Below are 26877 nucleotides of genomic sequence, written 5' to 3' on the forward strand. Positions count from 1 at the left end.
GTCTCAATGAGCTGGCATTTAATGAGCACCCTGTGTGTGGCTGGTGTGATGCTGGGTGCCTGGGGGACACAGATGGAACGAAAGAGGTCCTTCCTGGAAGCCGTTACTGTTCCCTGCGCTGACGTGTGTTATTGTACCTGTCACCATTTCTGATTTTCTCAGTTTACCTATCTGTCACCTCCCTATAAAGTGCCTCTGCTGTTGGTTCTGTGCCCTTAAGACATTGTGTGTCACTTGGCACAGTCTCTCATACTGCAGAAAGGGAAAATTAAGACAGGATTGTTAATGAATTAAGACATGGGAGATTCAATGGAAAGATATGCATGGGGGGATAATTTCTTGGCTCTGTGCTCAAAGCCAGGAACAACATAAGGCCATATGGCTGGTACTGTGAGGGTTGTGTGTGGGCAGATGCATGTGGAGGCAGGCAGGCCTGGGTGTGATTCTTTAACACATACACACTGCGCGCCTCCATGCAGACTGATGGATTCCTCTCCCTGCAGTGAAGGGTTAAGTAAGTGTTATCACACGCCACAGGACTGGAGTTGAAGATCGCCAAGTAGCCATTGAAATGCTGATCACATGACAGACACTCAGCACGTGGTGGGTGATGTTGGCTGGGGGTAGCTTCTGGGGATGGTGGACGTTTCTTGGCCCTGATGATCTTTCCAAGCAGAGCCAGGGAGGCAGTGCTGGACTGTGACCTGGGCACAGCTGGTTGGCGTGGACAGTTGATTAAAGGTCAGTTTCCCTGCAGCCCATGGGAAGGCAGAGTGACAAGTCCGTGGCAGATGAGGAAATGGAGTCTCGTGCCAACTGGAGGGAGGGAGCAGCCGGGTTGGCCACAAAGGCCTGTTGCAGTTCTGCAGCTGACAAATGGAAGGACTGGCCTCTCAGGTCCAGGCCTGGTGGCCTGGGAGGCTGCTAGCTTTGAGCGATAAGTGCCAAGCTGCCTGAAGGAGAGTTGCAGCTCAAACAGCAAGTGGTCCAGCTCTCAGGCCACTTGAGGCCACCTGGCATGTGGCGGCTAAGACCACAGTTGGGGTGGGGCCTTGAGTCTGATTTTGATTGGATTCCTAGTTCTGCTCACGGCTGACAGCACTTTCTCAGACAGGCTTTCCTGACCTCCTAAAGTAAATAATGTCCCTCTAGGTGTTACATGCTGTTTGTTCTCACCCATAGCTCCTAGATGTGTTATAATTGTATTTTCATTTGTGCAAGTTACTGGGTTTCATGTCTTTCTCTCACACTAGAAAGTAATCTTTCTGAGTTCAGGAAATGCATTTGCCATGCTCACAGGCTAGACACGTAGTAGGCATTTTATTTGTTGCATCACAGTTGCCTTGATCAAATATGGTGACTCTCAGTGGTTTTCTCTTGGTTTCTTTGAAAAGGTCAGACAGAAGGGAAACACTTTTTTTTTTTAAGTATATCTATGGCTTAACCCAGCAATCCCACTAGGAGAGCAATGGTGTATTCATTACACAGTTGAGCGCCTTGAGGCTCTGAGGGGCCATGTACCTTGCCCAAGGTTATTTATCCAGGAGAAGGCAGAGCCAGAAGCTGAGAACTGCTTCCTGTTTTACACCGAACCAGGCCCCTTTAGCTGAAGATTTTTCCTTGCGATTTTGGCAAGGGTGTGTGTGACGGTGAGCTGCAGCACGTGCTGGGCTGTGCTTGCTATACTGTGGTCACGTAGGGGCAGGCAGAGGAGTCATTTCACGGGGGCTGCTGAGGGTCTGGAGAGAGGCCCACAGTGGTGAGCAGAGAGGTTCTGGGATGGGAGGGAGTCAGCTGGGAACGACAGAGGCAGCACACTCCCCGCTCCCTTGTGCCTTCCCGGCCCTCTCTCACCCCTTCCTGCCCTCTCCTCACACCCTATCGTGGTGGCAGCTGTGCCTCACTTATCACATGGTCCATAGCTCTGTTTTTTCCCCTTTTATCAGTTACTGCCTAGAACAACCCAATTGTGGTGGTCTGGGTTATCTCCCGCTCTTCACAGTAGGACCAGAGTGGGCTCACTGGTGCACCAAAGGACACAGAATGGTTATGGCAATGAATAAGATTCCTTCTCTGTGTCAGCAAGGACACTGATGTAGTAATAATGTCCATTTATTAAGCCATGATCTCTACAGGGCACATGGCACCTGTTTTTCCATTCAAACCTCAAAACAGACCTATGAGATACACACCATTATGGTGATTATCAGTTTTACTTTTTTTTGTTTTGTTTTGTTGTTGTTGTTGTTGTTGTTGAGACTGAGTCTTGTTCTGTCACCTAGGCTGGAGTGCAGTGGCACAATCTCGGCTCACTGCAACCTCCGCCTCCCTGGTTCAAGTGATTCTCGTGCCTCAGCCTCCCGAGTAGCTGGGATTACAGGCATGCGCCACCACGCCTGGCTAATTTTTGTGGCCAGGCTGGTCTTGAACTCCTGACTTCAAATGATCTGCCTGCCTCGGCCTCCTAAAGTGCTGGGATTACAAGCATGACCCACTTTGCCCAGCCTGTTTTACCATTGAAGTAACTGGAGCACCCAGAGGGAAATCAAGTGTCCCCAGGGAATACAGGCAGCATTTGGACAGCCCTGTCTAACTCCAAAGCCACTGCACAACATTGCCTGGAGCTGAGAGACGCGCATTCTCCCTTCTTGGCCACCGGTGACTGTGACCTTGGGCAAACTACCTCTCCTTTTTGGGCCTTAGTACATTCATTCACAGGGAAACTGGCTAACTTCTCTTCTCAGCTGGGAGACTTGAGAGTGAAAGGGGCACTATATTACTTACTGTGGGACAACAGGTGTACATGAGGACGTGGTTGGGCAAACCAGGCCTAGTGGCTCCCAGACTCATCAATTAGGTGGTGGGTGCTGGTGCTGCTGGTGCATTATGCATCCAAGGCAGCTCTCCCAGTTTTCCCTGGACTTTTGCCTGAACAGTTTGCATTTCTGCTCATGGTGCAAGAGCTTGCTGTCCTGATTTCATGTCACAAGCCTGCCTTCAGCCACTTAGAAGAGCCCTGTTACCCCTGACCACTGCTAGAGCAGTCCCAACCTGTGTTGTTTTCACTTGATGGGCTCCTGGAATGATTGACAGCACACTCTCCACACTCTGTAGTCGTAGAGGCTGCCTTGCCACCCACACTGACATCCTGGCCAGGTTCCTGGAGATGGCCTGGCATCTTGGACCTGTTCCCCATGGGTGCCTGGAGCCCCTGACGGTCTACCCAGGATGGCCATGAGAGAAGGGCTGTGACTTAGTCATCTCCAGGGGTTCTCAGTGAACAGCCCAAGGTTGCTTAAGAACTGGTGTGTATGAATACCTGGAATGCGCCCGGTTGACCTTCTAATCTGGTGAGGGGGATGTGTCTCCCTCTTATACATATGAACAAACTGAGGTTCAGTGAGATCCAGAAAGCTGCCACGGTTATTGATGGAGACAGCAGAGAAGCTGGTGTTTGTACTCCCATCTGTCAGCCTCGACACCCCTACTCCTGTCCAACCAGTGCTTCTCAAAGTGTGCTGATGAGCAATGCAAGATGATTTCAGGTTATAGATAAGAATAAAAAAAAATTTTTGTGTTTAACTCAAATTAGAAAAAGACAACAATTGGTATGTGAGACCTGTGATTTTGCATATAATACTGCTTAGGATGTTGGTATTTAAGTTAAGAAAACGTCAACTTTTCAAAAGTACTGTTAGCAACATGTGGACCTAGTCTTCCTGAAGAGGACTGCGTTGGGGCACCGGTAATTGTTTCTATTTGTGGTGCTCTGGCTGTGTGGCTCTGGCCACGTCACTGGAGGCAGTGTCTGAGCCTGTGACTTGAGTAGTAGCTCTGTGTCATGTCTGCTGATTCTCCCCAAATCCTGAAGATTCATGATGAAGTGACTGCACAGCTTAGTCTGAAGCTAGATTGAAAATAATAAGGATCCTAGAATGACAGCACTTTACAATCCTATAATTTGGCTCAAATTGCCTGCAATTACTATCTCAGCCTTGCCTGTTATATTCGTTCAGCACCCAACGTTTTTCAGTCAATTCCTGAGTTAATTATTCTCTGGTATTAAATTATGAAATAGTAAATATATTTCCACTATGCAATCAATTGGTGACTTTATTCATTTATTCTTTTCATTCATTTATTCTCAACAAATCGAAGATAAGGGCTGGGCACGGTGGCTCACGCCTGTAATCCCAGCACTTTGGGAGGCCGAGGTGGGCAGGTCACCTGAGGTCAGGAGTTCAAGACCAGCCTGGCCAACATAGCGAAACCCCATCACTACTAAAAATAGAAAAATTAGATGGGTGTGGTGGCATGTGCCTGTAATCCCAGCTACTCAGGAGGCTGAGGAAGGAGGATCACTTGAACCTGGGAGGTGGAGGTTGCAGTGAGCCAAGGTTGCACCACTGCACTGGAGCCTGGGTGACAGAGTGAGACTCCATCACCCAAATCAATCAATAAATAAAAAGATAATATTACCTACCCCATGAGTCTATTGTGAGAATTAAATAAGAGAACATATTAAAAGGTTTCAGTCAGTGCCAGGCATATAATATGTACTCAGGGAATACTAGTTTTTTTAAATAAAATTTTAAAATGGGATTAGAAGACCAAAGCATATAGGCATAAAGGTTTAAAAAATTTTGAAGATGAGGCCGGGCGCGGTGGCTCAAGCCTGTAATCCCAGCACTTTGGGAGGCCTAGACGGGCGGATCACGAGGTCAGGAGATCAAGACCATCCTGGCTAACACAGTGAAACCCCGTCTCTACTAAAAAATACAAAAAACTAGCCGGGCGAGGTGGCGGGCACCTGTAGTCCCAGCTACTCGGGAAGCTGAGGCAGGAGAATGGCGTGAACCCGGGAGGCGGAGCTTGCAGTGAGCTGATATCCGGCCACTGCACTCCAGCCTGGGTGACAGAGCGAGACTCCGTCTCAAAAAAAAAAAAAAAAAAAATTGAAGATGAGTGAGTTGCTAAAATTTTACATTACATTTAGCTCTGAGCTTCCTAGTTAGCACAACATGCTAAGTGATTTGTTTTTCTAAGACCAGCCCAGCCAGCACAAAAGAACCAGCGACCAGGCAAGGGTAGGAGCAAAACTGCAAGTTTATTTTGGTCACCTAAGGTGTGGGGAAGAGGTCTGTTGGCCTCTGGCAAAGAAGGCCGACAGAGTCGCCCTGTGGGGCTCTCCGACGGAGTTCCAGCCCTCCCGACATCCCGACAGGAGTGGGGCTGGGAAGTCCGTGTGGGACCCTGGCCCAGAGCGGCTTTTCTAGGAGTGGGTGGGCAATAGGCGGGGCACGGGCCTGTCCGGGGGCGTTCTGCAGGTGCGACCAGGTAAATCTTGGTCTCTTCGGATTGACGTCACCTGGCGCATGCCCAGTTGATCTGCACCTTCCGGGCGCCGGCTGCATTTTCGCCCGTGCGGGAAGAGTTGGTGGTGAAGAAGAACCCGGAAGTGCGCCATCCTGCCTCCCTTCCTCCAAACACTAAGTAGGTTATATTTGTGTCTAAAGTAAGTGTTTGGACGAACGGAGGCAAGATGGTGCACTTCCGGGTTCTTCTTCACCACCAACTCTTCCCGCGCGCGAAAATGCAGCCAGCGCCCAGGGAGGGTGCAGACCAACTGGGCATGCGCCAGGTGACGTCAATCTGAAGAGACCAAGATTTACCTGGTCGCACCTGCGGAACGCCCCTGACACGCCCATGCCCCACCTATTGCCCTCCCACTCCTAGAAAAGCCGCTCTCCGCCATTGAGCCACGCGGCCTTCTCACAGCCCGGCGGCCTTCTTGCAGCCCCACTCCTGTCGGGATGTCGGGACTGTGGGAAGTCCGTCCGAGAGCCCCACCGCGGGGGGACTCTGCCGGCCTCCTTCGCCGGAGGCCGACAGACTTCTCCCGCACACCTTAGGTTACCAAAATAAACGTGCAGTTTTGCTGTTACACTTGCCTACCCGCTGGTTCTTTTGCGCCCGCTCGGCTGGTCTTAGAAAAACAAGACAGTAAGGATTGGCAAACTTTTGTATCAAGGGCTAGGTGGTAAATGTTTTCAGCTTTGCAGGCCACGCAGCTCTGTACTGTTTGTCAGTTCTGCCTTTGTATCTTGAAAGTAGCCATAGATAAGATGTAAATGAGTGAGTGTGGCTGTGTGCCAATAAAACTTTATTTACAAGAACTGGCAGTGGGCCTATAGGCTGTAGTTTGTCCTTGGCCTAAATAAAGGAAACATGTTTGTCTTTGAAAGGCAGAAACTTCTCCAGGTTCATAAACACTGAAAAACAATTGTTACAAGATGTAATATTTCTGTGAGACTTGTTAAGCAGCATATGCACAATGCTTTCATTAGGCTTTTACAGAAAACTTAGAAGATGGCCTTCTAGTTCTCTTACTGTTCATTTAGCAGACATTTGTTGAGGGTTTACTATGTCCTGGGCTCCAATATCGATACATAGTAAAATGTAAAGGCGTGTGCATTTTGGCAGGGGATGCTGCATTGACTAGGAGGGGTCTTGGTGACAGTTTTTGGAGGTCGGTTTAGAGAGTTTCGGGAGGTCAGTTTAGAACAGTATTGGACACACCTTTCCGTCCCTGAATTACACACAGGCCTCAGTGGTAACTTGAGTGGGCTTTTGGTCCGGCAGGCCTGGGCTGTAGGGACAGTCACTTAGCTTCCTGCCTCAACAGTGGTTGTGTCATGAGATCTTGGCCCTCTTTGACCGATAGCTACAATTATTTGAAGAATGTGGTTTTTAGAACAAAATTAAATCAGGTTTTGAAGCTTTGCTATTTTATACCTGCTGTGTGATCTTGCTCAAGTTTTTATTTTTTTCTATCTACAGGATTTTATTTTATTTTTATTTATTATGTATGTATTTTATTTTAAGCTCTGGGGTACATGTGCAGGATGTGCAGGTTTGTTACATGGTAGACGTGTGCCATGTGATTTGCTGCACCTATCAACCCATCACCTGGGTATTAAACCCAGCAGGCATTAGCTATTTTTCCTGATGCCTTTCCTTCCCTGTCCCCCTCCCCACAGGCCTCAATGTGCTCAAGTGTTTTAATCTTTCTTCATCTGCAAAGGGTAACACCCCTGAATCTCAATTTCTTACTCTAATGCTGGCTATTAGCTCTCTATGTTAGTTCCTCCGCCTGGGGGCTGGGCGGGAGGCGACTGACCTCACTCCTTGAAGCTGTCTCCTGGCTTTCCCAGCTACAGCCTGTGGGTATGAAGATTGCAGCGCCCTTCTCCTGGGTGAGTATTCTGTGTAACAAACCTTGAGAAAACACTGGCCTGTGGAATTTCAAAGTGAATGAAGGGAACAGATTCCAAGAGGGTCTCTGTTTGACCTTCCACCCCTTCCCCAACCCCCTGTTATCCCTGAGCGACTTTGGGGGCAAGCATAGGTTTGTAGGCACTACAAAGAAGAACTCTCATGCTGTAATGCAGGACCGTGACCTTGGCCTCTGGATGTCTGGGCCAGGTGGGTGCATTTGGGCCTCTTCCCTACAGCACCTGGTTAGCCTGCGAGAGACCATAGGGAGCAGCCAGGGCAGACTATCTTAAGAGAAGGGAGCATATTTGATAAGGTTGGAAAATGATTCTCAGCTGTCCATAGGAAGAGCAGAGTAAAGGGCTATGTGAGAAGTTTGGAAGAAGGCCCAGTTCCAAAAATGAAGATAGAAAGAAAGAGGAAATAAATAAAGAGGAAAGAAAGACAGAGAGAAAAGACGGAAGGAAGGAAGGAAGGAAGGAAGGAAGGAAGGAAGGAAGGAAGGAAGGGAAAGAAAGAAAGAAAGAAAGGAAGGAAGGAAGGAAGAAATAAAGGGAGAGAAGGGGGGAGGAAAGAAAAGAAAGGAAGGAAGGAAAGAAGGAAGGAAGGAAGACAGGAAGGAAGGAGGGAGAAAGGAAAGAAAGGAAGGAAGGAAGACAGGAAGGAAGGAGGGAGAAAGGAAGGGAAGGAAGGAAGGAAGGAAGGTTGATTCATTATTCTGTCCTTTGTACCTGAGTGAGGAAAGAAAGGAAAGAAAGAAAGAGAGAAAGAGAGCACGAAAGAAAGAAAAAGAAAAGAAAAAGAAAAGAAAGAAAGAGAAAGAAGAAAGATTCATTATTCTGTCCTTTGGGCCTGAGTGCTGTTTTCAGTTAAAATGAGTGGAGTAGGATCCGGAGATCAGGCTTTTGAGGACAGGTAAAGCCTCAAGATACATTCTGTTTCTGGCTCAGGGAACTTTCAGGGAAAAGGCTTTGGAGACCAAGCTAGGCAGGGAAGCACCTTTGCTTATCATGCTGGAGACCAGCCTGGGGCAGTGAAGTCACCATAACTGATGGGGCCATACTAGACTGGAGCCAAGCATGGCCCATTCCTGAGACTCTGGGCCTCAGGGTGGCCTTGGCTGGAACCTGTATTCCAGTGGCTCTGGTGGCTCTCTTCCCTCTCACCTTCCCAGGAGGCAGCTTGTTTCCCCGTGGTGGGGGTGAGGCAGTGGCGTGGGGGCTGCTTCCCTCTCTGTCTTGCAGCCTTGTTAAAATATTGGCCACATGTTCATAGCTGGGTCTCCAGTGCAGTTGCCAGGGATGGGGGTCTTTCCCTCTCATCTATCTGTCACCATTTATCACTCCACAAAGGGTGGGGGTACTGCGAAGAAAGAGTGTGTCCCACCTGATTACCGGGAAGTGCGATGGACGCCCCCACCCCCTGTTGGCTTATCTTGTGACAACCAAAGAACAGCTGTTGGTGGTCAGGCCTCTGAGTCACTCAGAAGCTTGGGACTGGGTTCAGCGGGAGATGATGGCATAAACAAATAAACATTGGCTGGCCCCCAGCTCTCAGCTTTCTGCTCACTGGGGGGCCTCAGAAGCTTCTTGTTGCCTTTGCAGGGAAAAGAACGATACCTATAATAAAAAGAGTTTTCCTGATGGAGAATTGCTCCGGGGAGGTTGTTGAGGCATATTAGAAAATCCCTGAGGCTTTCTGGCTCTGTGAGCTTAGGGAGGACACTTGGCTTCTCTGGGCCTTCACTTGCTCCCTTGGGAAGCCTATCATTGTGAACATGAAATGATCTGGGAGGTAAAACTGGCCAGTTGTCCATCTCCCCTCTCTGAACATGACGCATAGTAAGCCCTGAATCTCATTCAAATTTGGAAGTCAGATTGGTTTTGTGACCGCCCTAGTTTCCGGCTGTTGAGTCAGCTCAGGCAGTTCTTGGGACTTCTCTGAGGCTCTGGCTCCACATCTCTCAATGGGGTGACAGTCCTCATCTTGTGGCCCTCACGCGCTTGTTGAGAGGACAGATGAGTCACCTCTGGGAAATTGCCTGAGCGCTGGATGACACCACCCTGTGGGATTGCATTTCATCCACAGAGACATTTGGAAGAGAAGGAAGCAGAGCAGAGCCTGACTCTTGATTCTTCAGGGAGGGAGCCTAGAGCTGGTGGAAGTGAGGGCACAGAGGGCATTGGTTTCAGGCCAGGCAGTGATTGGCTGCTGAGGCACTGGTGGAGACCTCATGATCTGGTGGTCCACCTCCCTCTTGCTGTGAGTGCCTGGAGCTCTCTGGCTTCCTCGGCTTTCCACTGTCTTTCCCAAAGCCTCCATGGGTTCTAGAAACTGCTTTGGAGTTTCAGGGGTGCTCTCTGCATAATGTGAATGTCTAGCTCTGAAACACAAAACAGAAAGCCACAGAGGGTTATTTAACCAAAGCTGTATTCCCACCCATGGATTAGCCCGTGCTCATGAGGTGGCATGCTTTGCTTTGGATCACCGTCTTTATTTTATTTATTTATTTACTCACTTATTTATTTATTTATTTATTTATTGAGACAGAGTTTCACTGTGTTGCCCAGGCTGGAGTGCAGTGGTGCAATCTCGGCTCAATGCAGCCTCTGCCTCTCGGGTTCAAGCGATTCTCCTGCCTCAGCCTCTTGAGTAGCTGGGACTGCAGGTGCGTGCCACCACACCTGGCTAATTTTTTGTATATTTGATAGAGATGGGGTTTCACCGTGTTAGCCAGGATGGTCTCAATCTCCTGACCTTGTGATCCACCCACCTCGGACTCCCAAAGTGCTGGGATTACAGGCGTGAGCCACCATACCCAGCCTGGATCATTGTCTTTAAAGAAATTAAAAAAAAAAAAAAAAAGAGATAAATGGGAAGTCTATGAGCCTTGTCTCTCATTCCCCATCCTTCTCTTCATACAAGTACCTCTCCTGAACTTGGTGTATAACAGGTCATGTTCTTACAATTTCATTACAAATCTATTTGAAGATCACTGGTAGCACCATTTTGTGTTTTTAAATTCTTAGGCAGGTGACATAATGTATAAGATATCTGCAGTTTCCTCTTTTCTCTCGGCATGATGCTGGGCAGATGATGCTACTATGCTTGTTCATTCATTCCCTGCGCCACAGAGTCTTGGGTTGTTTCCAGGATTTTGCTGTTGTAAACAATGCTGTCATGAGCATCCTGGCACACGGCTGCAGGTGTATGTCTGAGTGTGTCCCAGGAATACGGGACACAGAGCATGCATACTTGCAGCCTGACCGGAGGTTGCCACATCACTCTCCAGTTGGCACTGTTTCCTGGGTTCCTTCTCTGAGAGCCTGGGAACTTCTGGAGGGCAGGGGTGGGTGGTGCTCACCACTCTATCCCTCTGCCAGTCAGCATGCCCGACACCAGGTACCAGCTCATGACACGTCTGAATGGAGTGAATTCTGGAAGGGGACAAGGCAAGTGCCAGGGCAGGTCCAGAGTCTGGGTGTAGAAGGAGCAACATAAAGGGGGCCCCCTGCAGAAGCAGCAGAAAGAAAAAAGAAATAGGGGCCTGCAGTGGGGGTGTGAGTGAAGACTTTGCTGTTGAGAAGACACTTGTGAAGAGGCCAACGGTGTCTTGGCCTGGCTGGATATCGTAAGACTGGGCATAGAGGTCCCAGGCACCATTGCTGTGGGCTTTTGGGGAGTTGGATGCATGGTGGAGAGCTGAGGAGGAAGTTGGGCTTGCTGCAGAGGGCTGCTGGAGGGGCTGGCTGGAGTCTGGTTCTTTCCTTCACTCACTGAGGGTTACCCGAGTGACCCATCACAGGAAGAGGGGTGGGGGACCCAGAGTTACTATAACCAACCACTTTATGAGCCTGTCTCAGTCAGAATCTCGGGCTTCTAGCAAGGCCCACAGCACAGACACGTTTTAGGAAAGACGAGATTGAGATGCCCGTGATGCCCACTTTATGTCAGCAGGCTGTAAAGTTCAGGAGGGGGAAACTGCTGAGAGGAAGTTGAATGCTGTGGGAAAAAGCTGACAGAAATGAACAAGGGAAGATTTTTTTTTTTTCTTTTCTTCTTATTTTGAGAGAGAGAGTCTTGAAATGTTGCCTAGGCTGGTCTCAAACTTTTGAACTCAAGTGATCCTCCCACCTTGGCCTCCCAAAGTGTTGAAATTATAGGCATGAAGCACCGTGTCCGACCACAAGGGAAGATTAAACATAGAAAGTTTGAAAAGAGTTTTTTTTTCTTTTAATTTCTAATTTTATATTTAATAGAGATGGAGTCTCACTATGTTGCTCAGGCTAGTCTTAAACTCCTGGGCTCAAGAGATCCTCCTGCCTTGTTCTCCCAAAGTGCTGGGATTACAGGCTTGAGCCACCGCACCTCGCCAAGGGTACCTTTTTATTTTTTTTTTAAGAAAAATATGATTAGAAATAGAAAATTTGGATTTGGTAATGGATAGTACATACTATGAAATAACCTTTTTACTTCTTAAACACTTCCCATAATGATAAAACTAATACAAGGTCTTTGGCGAAAACTTAGAATGTGTAGAAATGTGTTGATGGTTGAAGAAGAGCCCCATAACCCTCCACTGAGGAGCAACCTCTGTTCACGTTTGGCCTTCGAAATAATACCTGTGAGCAGAATGGCCAACTTGTCCTGGTTTGCCAAAGACTTTCCTGGTTTTAGCACTGAAAGTCCCGCATTGGGAACCTCCTCAGTCCTGTGCAAACTGGGATGGTTGTTCACCCTATCTATGAATTGAATGATACCACTGAGCGTCAAGCACTTTGACAGTTCACAAGTCATTTCTAGTGCTGTCATTGTGTATGCTTGGTTCCAGCTGTGTGCAAGGCATTGTGCGAGGTTGCATGTTCTGGAGCTACACCAGAGCTCCAGAGCTGAAGCTCTATTTTCTTGTTTTCACTTTTTATTTTAGAATCAAGAGGCGCATGTGCAGGTTTGTTACAAAGGTATATGGGATGCTGTTGAGGTTTGGAATATGATTGAACTCATCGCTCAGGTACTGAGCATAGTACCTAATAGTTAGTTTTTCAGTCCTTGTCTCTCTGTTTTCCTCTCCTCTCTAGTAGTCCTCAGCATTTATTGTTCCCATCTGTATGCCCATGTGTACCCAATGTTTAACTCCCACTTATAAGTGAGAACGTGCAGTGTTTTGTTTTCTCTTTCAGCATTAGTTTGCTTATGATAATGGCCTCCAGCTGCATCCATGTTGCTGCAGAGAGCATGATTCCGTTCTTTTATATGGTTTCATAGTATTTCTTGGTGTATATGTTGTACATTTTCTTTTTCCAGTCCACCTCTGACGGGCATTTAGGTTGATTCTATGTCTTTGCTATTGTGAATAGTGCTGCCACGAACACATGGGTGCATGTGTACTTTTGGTAGAACAATTTATTTTCCTTTGAGTATACACCCAGGTATGAGATTGATGGGTCAAATGGTAGCTCAACTTGTAGTTCTCTGAGAAATCTCTAAACTGCTCCTCACAGTGGCTGGACTAATTTACATTCCCACCAACAGTGTGTCAGTGTCTCCTTTTCTACACAGGCCCACCAACATCTGTTATTTTTTGACTTTTTAATGAAAACCATTCTGATTGGTATGAAATGTATCTCATTGTGGTTTTGATTTGAATTTTTCCAATGACTAGTGATATTGTGCACTTTTTCATGTTTGGTGGCTGCATGAATGTCTTCTTTTGAGCAGTGTCCGTCCGTGTGCTTTGCTCACTTTTTAATGGGATTATTTGCTTCTTTGCTTGTTGATTTAAGTTCCTTATCGATTCTGGATATTGGAACTTTGTCAAATGCATAGTTTGTGAATATTTTCTCCCATTCTGTAGCTTGCCTGTTTATTGCCTTGATAGTTTCTTTTGCTCTACAGAAGCTCTTTAGTTTAATTAGGCCCACTTGTCAATTTTTGTTTTTGTTGCAATTGTTTTTGAGGACTTAGCCATAAATTCCTTGTCAAGGCCTATATTGAGAAGGGTATTTCCTCGGTTTTCTTCTAGGATTTTTATAGTGTGAAGTCTTAATTTAAGCCTTTAATCCGTGATGAGTTATTTTTCTGTGTGGTAATAAATAGGGGTTCTGTTTCATTTTCTTCTGCTATGAATAGCCATTTTTCCCAGCACCATTTATTGAACAGGAAGTCTTTCCCCCATTGCCTCTTTTTGTCAAGTTTTTTGAAGATCAGATGGTTGTAGATAAGTGGTTTTATTTCTGGGTTCTCTATTCTGTTCCATTGGTCTGTGTATTTGTTTTTGCACCAGTACCATGCTGTTTTGGTTACTGTAGCCTTGTAGTATAATTTGAAGTCAGGTAATGTGAGGTCTCTAGCTTTGTTCTTATTTCTTAGAATTGCTTGGTTATTCAGGCTCTTTTTTGGTTCTATATGAATTTTAGAATAGTTTTTTCTATTTCTATGAAAAATGATGTTGGTAGTTTGAAAGAAATAGCATTGAATCCATAAATTGCTTTGGGCAGTATGGCCGTTTTAATGATTTTGATTCTTCCAATGAATGAGCATGAAATGTTTTTCCATTTATTTGTGTCATCTCCAATTTCTTTTAGCAATGTTTTGCAGTTTTCCTTGTAGAGATCTTTCACCTCCTTGGTTAGAAGTATTGCTAGATATTTCATTTATGTGTGTGTGAAGCCCTGTTTTCTATCCTTAAGGAGCTTACAACTTGTTTTTGGTATGCAGTAGGAGCTTTTCACTTGTGAGAGGGGGGTCTTCCTGGAGAAAAAAAGGGCAATACCTTCTTTTATTATTGGGTACTAGGGATTTAAGGATATTTTTGTTCTGGCGGGTTATCCAGTTTTGCAGGTTGCTACCAGGAGAGAGGATGCATGTTGGTACCAGTGCTGAATTTGACTGCCCCCGGCCCTGCTGTGGAGCACTCTCAGACCCCTAAATGATGTGACCCATTCTAGGGCTAGCTCAGTGTTTTACAGTGATGAAGATGATGATGACGACAACGATGATGATGATGATGTCAACACCCATCATTCTGAGGTGTGTGTCTATCTCTGGCCTCATTATACCTGCAAAACATCCATGTTGTAGCCAGTACCTTGGAAAATTATCCCATTTGCCAGGCAGAAAACCATGGCTCTCAGTTAGGGGGATGGCATCTCACACTCAAGAAGTGTTGAGTGCATGGATCCCCGGCCAGCTTTGGCAACTGTGAGGCAGGCACTATGCTTCCATTTTACCACTGACAGACTGAGGCCAGTGATGGGGAGCAACTGGGCCTATTGGCTTATCTGTGGTAAGCCAGGCTGGCTACGTAATATGTGGGGCTCAGTGCAAAATGAAATATGGGCTCTCTTGTGCAAAATTTGTGAAGAATTTCTAGATGCTGACAGCAGAGCATTAAACCAAGCTTGGGCCCCTCTGAGCCAGGAGCCCTGTGTGCCTGAACAGATTGTATGTCCAAGGAGCTGGTCCTAGGGTAGGACTAAGGTTCAGGCCGTGTATTGACTTCCATGGGCAAGCATCCTGGGTCCAGACTGTGCTGTGTGTGTCTGCAGAGCTCTGGTATATCGGCTGATGAGTCCTTGTGGTGCTCGAAGGTGCCTGGCTTCCTTGGGAAATAGTTTCCCTCTCGCCTGCCCTTCCCTAGCCTCAAAACACACAGACACTCAGATGAATATTTAGGAATCCAACTGGACCAGCTTCTATCTGTGACTTGATGATTTCATGTGATTTTGGGGGATGCAACATTGGGGGTGATGCTTTAGCATGCCTTCTCTCTGTCACTGAGGAACATGGGCAAATGCCATGGGCTGGGAGCCCATGCTCTTTTGTGCTGTGCTTAACTGCTCTTTTGTGCTAAGCTTAGCTGTCTCTTCTGGGCACTGATGGGTTACGGGGATATGGACCACCTGCGTGGTGCCCTGGGGGTTACGTCCAGGGGAGCCTCACATGGAGAAGAGAATTTCCTTTGGGATGTGTATTTCTTGTGGTCTTAGCATGCTGGCAATTCTTATTTTTGGCATCATTTAATCCTTACAACAACTCTGTAAGGTTTTCACATCAATTGGTCATTTCTGAGTTGAGCACCTACTATGAATGTTTGTTGAGCACCTACTATGTGCAGGGCAGTGTGCTGAAAAATTGAGGACCTGTGGGTTTTTGTTGAGTATGTATAACTGTGATCTTCTGTCATTTTACATGACTTTCACCTCATTTCATTGCTGTAGCAACAATGTGAGGTTGTTGCTGTCACCCCCATTTCTCAGGTGAGGAAATCAAGGTTGAGGCAATCTCCTATCTCGGATTTGCCTGACATCACAGTCTGAGTCTTTTGTGTCAAGTGCAAGAGTGCAGTGGCTTCAGGGGGCCTGTGCTGGCTGGCCTGGATTGAATCCTGACTTTGCCATTTGCAGATGTGGTCTGAGGCAAGTTATTTAACTTCTCTTGACCTTGGTTTCCCCATCTGTGAAATGGGGCTATACTAGTTGCTCTGTGTGGGAAGGGTCTGAGGTTTCAATAAGATACATTCTGCACAGCACCCCGCACATAAGTGTCTATGAAGCCTGATCATCCTTATAACCTCAGAGTGGTTGGAGAGGGTTAGGAACTTGAAGATGGGCACATAATTGGTATATGGCAGATCTCGGGCAGAGATGGACTGGTCTTCTTCCAAATGAGAGCTCCTTTCCCCACTCTGCTTTCATGGACAGACCCTACTGACCACCTGGGTTATGTTCTTGTCCCTGTCAATTCCTTTGTCCTTGTTAATAACCTAAGGGAACCTTGACAGCCAGAACAAGACAGGAAGAAAATGCCTGGCTGCTGCTTGCGGGGTTAATTAAGCCATTCCTGGGGTTTCATTTGCTCTCTAGTTAACACCAAATAAATCCTCCAAATGGCTTTGAGGTTTCCAGTTGACATTGAATTTTGAATTCAGACAGCACCAGCATTTTACATCTTCCTGAGGATGATACATGTTTAGATAGCACCGAAGATAATGGTAAAAGGAGAAATTCGGGGAAGTTCAGGCTGTGGCTGAGCAGATTGTAACTCTTTGGTGTGACGAATGGGTGACAAATGGCTTAAAGGACACATCTGATGTCCCCTGCTCCTAGTTGAGAGGGGGATAGGGTGTGGTCTCTGTTTTGCCACCTGGAGAATCCAGTGCCTTCCCGATGCTTCTGGGGTCTCATGCTTGAGTCTTGTTTGCATGCATTCTGTCACATGTTAAGGTCTTGTGCATAATGTGTGAAGTGTCAATGTTCAGGCATTGCTGTCACCATTCTTATGTAATTGTTACCCTTTATTGAGTGCCTACTATGTGCCAGGATTTAAGTATTTCTTCCAGCGACCCCAAGATGTAAATGTCATATCACCTTCATTTTACAGATGTGAAAACAGGCTCAGAGAGGCTGAGACACCCAGCCATTAAGGACTCAGTTGGGATTCCCAGCCTTCCCTGGCACTCTTGAGCATGTTTCCAGACTGTCTGCTTCCTAACCCAGACATGCCAAAATGCAGTACTGTAAATGACAGGTCTCTGGTCCCAGATGGACAGCCCGGGCCCTTTGAAGGCACTCTAGCCTGCAGGAGACTGGATCTTTATGCCTGATGGAAGTGACATGGGCCTGCTATGTTTACAGTGCCTGTTCTCCTGCAGGGTCTCCGGAAGTCATCAGCCGTGGTGGCCAGCACTCCGGAGGATGACAGGAAATTCTGCTGCAGCTCTGTGGGCTGGCTAGGGTGCATGCTGGACAGGGGGCGGGCGGACAGGGCTGGTAGGGAGGAAAACACCACTCAAACAGTTCAGACCGTATTGTCAGTGAATTCCCGGATTAGTACGCAGTGCCGCCAATCATCAGATTTGGGTCAGGAAGCCCAGACGGCAGAAAGATTGTGTGAAATATTTATATTTTTCCATGAAATCCTCACCATTTCGGACCCTGTTTTCTAAGCTATCACCCTAATAATTGTGGATTTTGGATTTCCAAGGCAAGATTTTATAGTGGTTGTAAGGAGGGGATGGTTGGGGTGGGGACTGGAAGGGGTGGGGGGTAGCTGAAGGAATGAAAAAGCACTGCAGAAAGGAGCACATTCCACACCCAGCTTCTTCCTGATTGCGTTTCCCTCGGAGCAGCGAACAAGAGGCTGATTCAAGTGGCTCAGTGGCCTCCCTGCCTGGAGTTGGGTTCCTATGCCTTCCAGTGACTAAGGAGGAAATTCCATTTCAGTTAATCTGTGGCCATGCATCACCCATGGCATTCTCTATCTTAATTTTATGGCTGCCTCATCTTTTTGGAATTCGCCTTCTTTTTGTGTGTTGGGTGATAAGTCAAGGAGACATATGGCACAACTCCACAAAATACAACCACATTTTAGTATTCTGTACGAAGTCCTTTCCAGGCATCCCAGCTTTGTATTTTCACGTTGGTTGGCCGTGAGGAGCGTCGATCTTCATTATCTGTGCATGCGTGTGCATCCCTTTATCCCTTCCTCTTCAGTTTCTTTTCTTTTCTCTCTCTCTCTCTTTTTTTTGAGCCAGAATCTTGCTTTGTCACCCAGGCTGGAGTGCAGTGGCGTGATATTGGCTTACTGCAACCTCCCCCTCCTGGGTTCAAGCGATTCTCCTGCCTCAGCCTCCTGAGTAGCTGGGATTACAGGGGTGCACCACCAAACCTGGCTAATTTTTGTATTTTTAGTAAAGACGGGGTTTCCCCATATTGGCCAGGCTGGTCTCAAACTCCTGACCTTGTGATCTGCCCACCTCGGCATCCCAAAGTGCTGGGATTACAGGCATGAGCCACCGCGTCCAGCCTCCTGTTCAGTTTCTTAACCCTTGGTGGGACTCCTGGCTAAACACCCCCATTGTCTGGGACCTTGAGATTAGATGCAATAGCACTGCTGGTTTCCTAGTGGACTTTGAGTCAGATGGAGAAACTCCTTGGAGTGTAGGTGGAAGGGCTGCGGGAGGTGTCTGAACCATCGTAGCAGTAGGGTCCCTGCCACAGGGAGGTGAGGCAGCCACCATCACCAGTGCTAAGAGGGGCTGTCACCCTCCGCCTCTGTCTCCCTTTCCAGTCCCCATCCAGTTTTAGCTTTGAACTCAGCTGCTTGGGTCTTCAAAACCCATTCTGACTTACCCAGCAGAGTTGGTTGCTCTGTCCTCTTAGCTCATAGATGCTGCCCTTTTTTTCCCAACGTGGCCCCTGGCATTGTAGGTCCCTGTCTCTCGTGATCCTGTGCATATTTCTGGTGGAAGGACAAGTTTTGGCCCACTGTATATTTGAAAGCCCTCAATGGTGTTAGTTCGTATTTGCTGATGGATGAAGAACTCTGGAGAGACCTGGTTGAAAGAGACTTTTAAAAATTGAAGGGAAATGGGCCATGCAGGCTGCATTTTTGTCCTTGCCTATTGGCTACTTTGACTATTCAGGTCATTCAAGAATATAAGTGGCTGTCTGCTGTGTTCTCAGTGTGGTTACTGGAAAAACAGGGCTCTCTCTCCCCACATCAGGTGAAACTGCAGGAAAACAGTATGAAAGAGTCTTCAAAGTGATGCATCTCAAGAGAGTGAGGGCCTGGGTCTGAATCATGGCTTACCAGCATGAGATTCTAGTCACTTTACCTTCTGAACCTTGGTTTTCCCAGCTGCAAAATGAGTGTGATCCAGTGCTCGCTTCAGGGCATTGTTTCAAGGATCAGTTGAAATAGTGCACACTGAATGTTTGGCGTATGTGTGGAGCTCGTTGGAGGTGACTCACAGGCAACTGTTTTTCATTTAAGAACTGAGTGGATTGAACCTTTAAGAACTGCTTTGGTCCCACCGGTCATGGGAGGTTAGTGCTGTCCGGAGCAGGCACGGGGATGTGGTGGCACAGCGTACGGTGTAGGGGACCCCAGAATTGGGGGCCTCCATGTTGGGAAGGGACAGTGGGCAGAGTCCATGCAGGGGCTCTGGGACTGAGAGACACCCGGGACTTCTTTCTGACAGGCAATGAGCAGCCAACTGGAGTGGAGGGGTGTGGGGAAAACGTTTGGCCGAAGGATTTAGGAACCAGAGAGAAGCAGGGTTCTCGATCTTCTTCTTGTCGGGGTGTGTATCAGGCCTGTAGGTGCCACAGTCGTCACTGCGGCTGAAATGGACACCTGCAGCACCAGAGGGGGAGGAAGTTTTTCCAACATGGGGCAGAGGCTGGGTGTGATTGGCCGCAAGGTGCTGGGTGCGGGGAAGGGTCTCTGCACACCGTGTCTGTCCTCACCCTGCTGTGAGGTCAGCTCTGTACATGGGCTGGAAGAGCAATTAGTGGGGTGCCTAAGCAGCGTCCACCATGGACTCGGGTCTCTGCTGGCCACGCGAGGGGGAGACGGGACCAGTGGGAGGGCTGGGGAGATGGAGGCGTGGGAAGTTATGTGTGAAAGGTACGGGGTCATGGAAACATGCACAAGAAGATGACATTTTAGAAGCTGGTTTTTGTTCCATAATAAATTTATTAGCTTTGGAATCTAACTCTATTGCCTTGGCTTCTCCAAACTTTGGTGTCCTCATCTGTAAACTGGGGATCACCACCTCAGTTTTGTAGGGCAATGTGAAATCCTAAACTGCAATGATCACATGTATAGGAAGCTGACAAAGAATGCTGATTTTCTTCCTTCTTTTCTTTATGGACTTTCCTTGGTAAATCTCTGTGTGATTGACAACTCATGAAGAACCTACCAGTCAAATCAGTTAAATTAAATGACTTCCTAGTGATAATAATTAGACTAGTAACTAATAATCATAGCTGACATTTATCTAGTACTTATTAACTTCTGGGCAGTGCGAATTAGGTCTTATCTGTTAAATAATTTAATTCCTGTAAAAATCCTAGGAGGATGGTGCTATAATTAGCCCCATTTTACAAATGAGAAAACTGGAGGATCAGAGAGGCGAAGTATAATGTCTAATGTCACATGCTGAAAGTGGCTTGCTGGTGTTCCAGCCCCAGCAGTCTGGCTCCAGAGTTTGTGCTATTAACCATTGTATCAGTCTGCTGTGTGTGTGTGTGTGTGTGTGAGAGAGAGAGAGAGACAGAGAGAGAGAGAGAGGCAGAGAGAGAGAGATTGTGCATTGTACGGCGAAGAGCAATAGAAATTATTGTAAGGCATTCCTGTGCTACAGTCTTGACGGGTCAGGCTTGCTTATAGAAGCTTTAACTCAGTTCTGACAATCTGTCAGTCCCAGAACCTGGGGCAGGCCGGACCTGTAGACTTCCATCTCCTCTTCCTCCTGCCCCGAACCATCCAGGGGCTCAGAGGAGGTCAGACAGGCGGGACTCCCAGAATAGTGACCTCCTCTGCCGTTTGCAGCCTGTGTCTGGCTCCTCTTAGTAGAGCCACCCCCTTGCCTGTGCTATATATGTTCGTTCGTTCTGGCCATTGTTCTCCTGAGCCTGTGTCAGTTGAGTACATCCAGACGCAGCTGGGTTGAGACTCAAAGCCCTGAAGATACTGCAAGGGGAGCGATCCTGTGTGCAGTTGCTCTGACCTGCACAGCAGAACTGAGTGGCTGCTGGTCCCCAGCTCCCAGCTGTTCACCTGGCCGGCCTTGCGAATGCTGTGCAGGGCCAGTCCCCAGCCTGTGAATCACTGAAACGGATCCCTGCGGCCACTGTGAAGTGCAGGGCTGGAGGTCTCCGGAGGAGAGGACAGCTCTAATAAAAACAGGCTGCCAAACCGCAGGCACTGTATAAGCTTCTGTTTCTCATCCTCACTACCCTCCTGCATAGTCCCTGTTTTACAGATGAGGAAACTGTGGCCCAGGGAAGGTCAGGAACTTGTCCAAAGGCACAGTCATAGAACTAGGGCTTACACCAGCTGTGTCTAATAGCATGTGTGCCCCCTCTGCTGTGCTTTTCTTTGCTTCTTGGAGTGCTGTTTAGAGAAATTGATGGTTCTTTTGTTGTGACTCGGGGTCTGCACTATGGGTGACCTCCCTGCTCCCTTTGGCCTCAGGCCCTTATCTTAGGCGATGGCAAAAAGAACAGCTTTACATTCAGTAAACTGTTTTAACTGAACCTCACCACAGGTTTACGGGTGGCGCTTGTTTCATAATGGATAAAAAATGGGTGCGGCTCAGTGTGGGGGATTTGGTGGATGGGGAGAGGGCAGTGGAGTAAGCAGCTTTTAGTGGAGACCTGGATTTGAGTGCCCTGAGTTAGGTGAGCCTTTGTACCTGTCTCTTCACTTCTTGGAGCAGAACATTAGTTTCTCCAGATCCCACATGTTTTAAAGTTGTGTGATCCTGCAGTTTGAACATCCTGGCATTCAGCTCAGCCCACTGTGCAGAAATCTATACTAAACGTGTAGAGAGTTTAGGAAGAAGGATTGTTTATTTTATTGAAAGTTATGGAATAATGGCTACTTAAAGTTTTGAGCACTTCCCATTCGTCTTCCAAGTGATTTCTATGTGTTAACTCATGTAACACACACAACCACCCTATAATAAGTACTATTATTACGCACCCACTCTACAGATGAGGAAACGGAGGCTCAGAAGAGTTAAGTAATCTGCCAAAGATGCCTTGGCAAGTAAGTGGCCAAGGAGGGATAGGAACCCAGGGAGAGGCTGCAGAGCACATTCAGGAGAGCATCTGCTGAGGTACAGCCCTCCACGAGGGGAGGTCAGCAGCCTCCTGTAAGCTGACTCACTCGTGTTATTCCACTCCATCCCAGGGAGAATTGGATTATCTCTATTGTGATAGAGGAGGAAAGGTGAAGGAATTTGCCAGAAATTATAAATGGTGACATTAGCATTGAACACACGTCCACTGACCCCAAATACTGGGTCATTTTATATCGTTCCCTCGCTTCTTCCCTTTTTTTGAAACAGAATCTCACTTTGTTGCCCAGGCTGGAGTACACTGGCACGATCTCGGCTCACTGCAGCCTACACCTCCCGGGTTCAAGCAATTCTCCTGCCTCAGCCTCCCAAGTAGCTGGGATTACAGACACCTGCCACCCCGCCAGACTAATTTTTTGTGTTTTTAGCAGAGATGGGGTTTCACCATGTTGGCCAGGCTGGTCTCGAGCTCCTGACCTCAGGTAATCCACCTGCCTTCACCTCCCAAAGTGTTGGGATTACAGGCGTGAACCACCAACTCCGCCCACCCCCCTCACACCCCACCTTGTTTTTTTCTTTTTGGTAGAGATGGGGTTTTTACCATGTTGGCCAGGCTGGTCTTGAACTCCTGACCTCAAGTGATCCACTTGCCTTGGCCTCCCAAAGTGCTGGGATTACTGGTATGAGCCACCAGCTTGGCCTCTTCCCTTTCTTCTTGCTTACTTTGAAGCTCAGCTTCTTGTCCAAGAGCCTTTCTTTCCAGGTGTTTCATGGTACCTGTGGCTTCTGCTGGTTTGGAGTGAGCGGATTCCCCATCCTCCCATCAGCCATGCATTCCTCAGAGTCAGGCACAACATGCTCTTCATGTCTGCTCCCTGGCACTTAGCCTTCAAACCAAAGTTTCACTGGACCTAGCCTGATCCATTGACCTGGGCCCAGTATAGGCCCTCCCATGTTGGGAGGCCGTGTGGTGCTAAGGTTAATGCTGGGCCACACATGACTGTGATGAGTCCCTCTCTCTCTGCTGAAGAAGGTGTTTCTATAGGGGACAGGGACAGTTAAGCCTGGTTTCTGTTGGATGCTGCTGCTTGGGTGGGTCTGGTCTTCCCCATGGGTGGTCTGCATTCTATGCCAAGTGTTGGCAGATTTCTGCCAGGTAGAGCTCTTCAGTATGGAAGCACTTTCTTGTGCTCAGCCTAACCCTCTCCCCGACGGTGCACATTTCCTTCTATTCTGCTGGGGAAATGGAAAACAGCTGGCCACTGATTCCTTGAAATCACCGACTCAGACACTCAGACACTCCAGGGTCTATGTGGGATTAAGTCGTCCACAGTCTTTCCCTCCCTTAATCTCTTCTAACCTTTCTCGAAGGTCCCACTTCCCACCCATTTTAATCATGTCCTTTGCTCTTACCTGGACATCTCCAGGGGCTCCAGCAGCCTCTCTAAGTGAAGGGTTTAGGGCCACACACATGGCTCTCTGTTCTCTCCAGACTCGCATGCAGAATCCAGCGGCTCCCTGGCCTCACACCAAGCCTGCTTTTCAGTAGTGTCTGGGATTGCCAGATGAATAGGCTTGAGGCAGCATATGAGTTGGCAACACACTTGCTCAAAACATTAGTGGACTCAAAAACAAAAAGACAACCCAGTTTCAGAATGGGCAGAAGACTTGAACACACATTTCTCCAGAGGTTATATAAATGGCCAATCAACACATGAAAAGATATCTGCTCAATGGCATTGATTGTTAGGAAGATGCAAATTAAAACCATGAGATACCCCTTCATACCTACTAGGATGGCTATAATAAAAAAAAAAAACACAACAGAAAATAGCAAGTGTTGGCGAGGATGTAGAGAAATTGGAACCCTTGTACATTGCTGGTAGGAATGTAAGGTGATACGGTCTCTGTGGAAGACAGTTGGGTGGTTCCTCAAAGAGTCAAATATAGAATTACGTATGACCCAGCAATTCCACTCCTGGGTGTATATCCAAGAAAGTTGAAAGCGTATGTCCGCAAAAAGCTTGTACACGCATGTGCACTATTCACAATAGCCAGAAGGTGGGAACAAGCCAGATGTCCAATGTCTGTCCGTGGAAGAATAGCAAACAGTATTCAACTGTAAAATGGAATGAGACATTGACACATGTTACAATGTGGATGAACCTCAAAAATGCTGTTCTAGGTGATGGAAGCTAGGCACAAAAAGTCACGAATTGTCTGATTCCATTTTTATGAATTTTCAAGAATAAGCAAAATTATAGAGACAGAAATCAGATTAATGGTTGCTGGGGACAATGGGGAGTAGCTGCTTAATGGGTACAAAGTGTTGTTGGTTTTTTCTTTTCTTTCTTTTTTTTTTTTTGAGACCGAGTTTCACTCTTGTGTCCCAGGCTGGAGTGCTGGAATGCAGTGGCACAATCTCAGCTCACTGCAACCTCCACCTCCTGTGTTCACGTGATTCTCTTGCCTCAGCCTCCTGAGTAGCTAGGATTACAGTCACGCGCCACCACACCCAGCTAATTTTGTATTTTTGGTAGAGATGGGGTTTCACCATGTTGGCCAGGCTGGTCTCGAACTCCTGACCTCAGGTGATCCACCCACCTCAGCCTCCCAAAGTGTTGGGATTACAGGTGTGAGCCACCACGCCTGGCCAATGAGTACAAAGTTTTATTTGGGGTGATGAAAATGTTTTGGAACTAGATAGACATGGTGATTATAAAACGTTGTGAATGTACTAAACAAATGTCACCGATTTTATGCACTTTAAAATGGTTAATATTATGTTATGTAGATTTTACCTCAATTAAAATAGTTGTGACATCACAGATCCCATCAGGTTAAAAGAGAACATGTGGGCCAAGCTCAGTGGCTCACGTCTGTAATCCCAGCACTTTGGGAGGCTGAGGCTGGCAGTGGATCACCTGAAGTCGGGAGTTTGAGACTAGCCTGACCAATATGGAGAAATCATGTCTCTACTAAAAATACAAAATTAGCCAGGTGTGGTGGTGCATGCCTGTAATCCCAGCTACTTGGGAGGCTGAGGCAGGAGAATCACTTGAATCTGGGAGGTGGAGGCTACAGTGAGCCAAGATTGCATCATTGTACTCCAGTCTGGGCAACAAGAGTGAAACTCCCTCTCAAAAAAACAAACAAACAAACAAACAAAAAGAAGATATGTGGATACTGTGCCTGGCACTTATACCTGGTGGATTCTATAGCGATGGGATGGGTTCACTAGCCCCATTCTACAGATGAGAAAGTAGAGGCTCTGTCAGAGCACACAGTGTAGAAGTGGAACCGGGATTGGTCTGACTCTAGAATGCTGCTTTTGATCACTTTTCTATGTTCCTCCTCCTCCGCAGCGGACAGCTTTTGTTTTGTTTTGCTTTGCTTTGCTTCAGATTCTTGGCTCATGCCAAGTGCTGTGTGCCATGGGCACATCACCTGACCCTGAAGAGCCTAGCTCTATGTCTTTTCATGCAGCCTTGCCCTGTGCTTTCCACATATTCACGTCCTTCACAGTCCAGCCCACCCTGGCCACTAGGCCAACACGGACTCCCCCCATCCCACTTATGGGGAGCAAAGATTTATAGACAAAAGAAAACAGAAGATGTGGGTTTGAGCCACAATTCCACTATGTGGTCATGGATGAGTGCCTTCAACCCTGAGTACCTCAGTTTCCCTAAATGTGCAGTGGGAGAGCATGAGAACACTTATCGGATGTCTTCCCTGGGGTTTTGTAAGGATTAAACACACCATGTAGGGGCAAGTGCTTTGAGAATGGAAAAGCACTGTGCAGACATGAATGATGTGCAAGATGGTTATTGTTACATGTTCTCTCCTGGAATCAAGTTCAAGCTTCTTGCATACTCAGCAGAGAACAGACCCAAACTCCCGAATCTAGTGCTGTGGCATGTGGTTGGTGCTCAATAATGATTTGTTGTGTGAACAAGTACATGAATGAGTGAGTAGTAGGTCAGTGACCTCAATGTGGGCCTGGTCAGGATTTAGACTTCTTGTCCTTTGTGTGTGCTCAGCCCAGGACTGAATGCACAGCTGGCTGTCAGGACGTAGTCATGGATTGATGTGCCTGTGTTCGCCATAACTAAGCAGGAGATGGATGATTTCATTCTGGTCTCTGGATTTTGGCTGCATTTTCTCTCATAGTAGGAATTATTCCCGCAAGATCCAAATGCTCAGCTTTGTCCTCCTCTCATCCTGGTGAGGTGTGTGATCCAGGTGAGAAGCAGAGAGGACTGGCCTTCCTGGTGGGAAGTTGTGGGCCATCACCTTAAGCTTGGCTTGTAGTGGTGGGAGACCTGTGTTCCTTCCATCCTGAGCCCCACTTCCTCTTGAGTTTATTGTATTTTTAGCAGCACCGAGGTGAAGCTTTCTGGGTTGCAGGTTAGAGGCAGCACTTCTCCTTGCACAAGCTAGAGGAGTGTGAGTATCGTTTCGGTTCTGATAGCAGGATGGATTGTTGTTTATCCTTTCTGATGGAGGCTGCCAAAAGCTTGAGGTGTTAGGATGGATTATCTCACCTTGCACAAGACAGTGAGTGCTAGAGTTTAAGTTTTCTCCTCTGCAAAATAAGGAGTGGCAGTGAGACTTAGAGCATCTCTCAAGCCCACTTTGGCCGAAAAGTTCCGTGATTGTGGCAGTCTAGAGTAGATGTGGTTGATAGCCCCTGGTTACAACTCTCTTCTCTCTCTTCCCTTTTCTGCTTCCACTACCATCTGCTAATCCATCCACGCACCCACCCATCCACCCACCCACATTTACTAGGCAGCTCTCTGGACCAGGCCTTGTGTTAAGTCCTGAAGACACAGAGAAGACTAAAATAGCCCCTGGTCTTAAGGTCTCACAGATCATGAATAGGCGATAGATATTGGAATAAAAGGCAAAAGTCAAATGTCATGAGTGCTGGGATTCAGAAAGGTGCAGGCTGCTCTGGTAGCAATAAAGGAAACCAGCTCTCTCTTGAGATCCCTTTCATGAGGATTATAGCC

General features: G+C 47.4%; 1 long non-coding RNA gene across 28 annotated transcripts in view; it reads left to right on the forward strand.

The window, feature by feature from the left end:
- The window catches only part of LOC111550512, a 310717-nt gene that overhangs the window by 101864 nt on the left and 181976 nt on the right, over positions 1-26877 (forward strand). The window lies entirely within an intron of this gene.

The sequence above is a fragment of the Piliocolobus tephrosceles genome, chromosome 7, assembly GCF_002776525.5.
Source record: "Piliocolobus tephrosceles isolate RC106 chromosome 7, ASM277652v3, whole genome shotgun sequence".
In the NCBI taxonomy this organism is placed as follows: Eukaryota; Metazoa; Chordata; class Mammalia; order Primates; family Cercopithecidae; genus Piliocolobus; species Piliocolobus tephrosceles.